Genomic DNA, 1,439 nt, shown 5'->3' with positions numbered 1-1,439 from the left:
GTCTTAAGTTAACATCAATAACAGGGCATTCAAGGTGTTGTTAAACTTTGCTTTGGGATTACATATTCTGCTACAATCAAGAGGCTGCCACCATACAATTGCATAGTGGTAAGACCTAAGATGGCTTTCAAAGTACTCTAACATACTCCATGCAAATTTTCTCAAAATTTTCTTTCTTTTTTTATTCTTTTATGTTCTGCACACTGACAGAGAGGGAAAAGAAACTGACTGAAACTTAAATATGGAGGAGCTCTTTACAATCACATCCAGTTTTGTGTACTTTTCTCACTTGCCTTTCAGTGAAAAATCACCGACCATTATTAATAGGACAACTTAAGACAAAAAAGAACAAAAAAAAGTCATAAAAAATATATACAAGTATGAAAAGTATTGTCCTCTTGGAGTCTTCACATCCTTCTCTTCTGTGTACTTATATGCAATACATCATTTCCATGGATAAATGGAACCCCATCTTACTATTCAGTTGTCCATTCTTCTGTCTACTCCAAGGCTATATTCATGTAGTCATTCAGGCAAGCCAGAACCCCTCAATAATCCACTTTAGAATTCACTTTTACCACAACTGGTTGTCTAATGATTTGCTTTGAGAAGTCACTGGGGGTTTGCTTCCATTGACTCATTTTAACAATCCTGATCAAAAAATTGGGAGATAGGAAATCTGAGTTCTAATCCCAGGTCTGCTACTTAATTTAGCTGTATGCCTTAGATAACTCATTTCACCTCTCAAAACCCCAGGTTCTTCATCGGGTGGCAGGAATTCAAACCCCAGCTCCAAGTGCCCCCTCCATGCAGCTTTTTGAGGGCATCATTAAAATCCTACTATTCTTATCAAAATAATATATCTTGTTTAGCTTTCCAATCTCATTACCTAGCACTGTGCTAGATGCATGATGAATAAATAACTTCATTTGATCTCTGATCATCTCAATTTCCTATTTGTTATTTCTCCTCTCTTTCCTCCACTTTCCATTAGTAAAAACTCTAAGAAATGTGCCACAGGAAGTCTCCTCAGAACTGACATCTTAAGAAAACACATTGTTTAGTGGCGCCTGGGTGGCTCAGTTGTTAAGCATCTGCCTTCAGCTCAGGGTGAGATCCTAGGGTCCTAAGATCAAGCCCCGCATTGGGCTCCTTGCTCCACTGGGAAGCCTGCTTCTTCCTCTCCCACTCCCCCTGCTTGTGTTCTCTTGCTGGCTATCTCTCTCTGTCAAATAAATAAATAAAATCTTTAAAAAAAAAGAAAAAAGAAAACATACTGTTTAGATTTCTAACCCCAGGCCTTAAAAATTTTGTTTTGTGAAAACAAAAGAAAAGCTTAACAAGAATTTGAAAAAAAAAAAAAAGCCTGCTGTGAAATTCGATATGAATAGTAAAAACGGGTCAATATAATTTAGTCAGATGGCAAAATGTATTCCCCA

General features: G+C 37.2%; 1 pseudogene; it reads right to left on the bottom strand.

Annotated features, from left to right (window-relative positions):
- Positions 1-407: 407 nt before the first annotated feature.
- LOC100479288 lies at positions 408-641 on the bottom strand (annotated as a pseudogene).
- Between the last annotated feature and the right edge of the window lie 798 nt (positions 642-1,439).

Source organism: Ailuropoda melanoleuca, chromosome X, assembly GCF_002007445.2.
Source record: "Ailuropoda melanoleuca isolate Jingjing chromosome X, ASM200744v2, whole genome shotgun sequence".
Taxonomy (NCBI): domain Eukaryota; kingdom Metazoa; phylum Chordata; class Mammalia; order Carnivora; family Ursidae; genus Ailuropoda; species Ailuropoda melanoleuca.
This window is presented reverse-complemented; position numbering and strand designations above follow the sequence as displayed.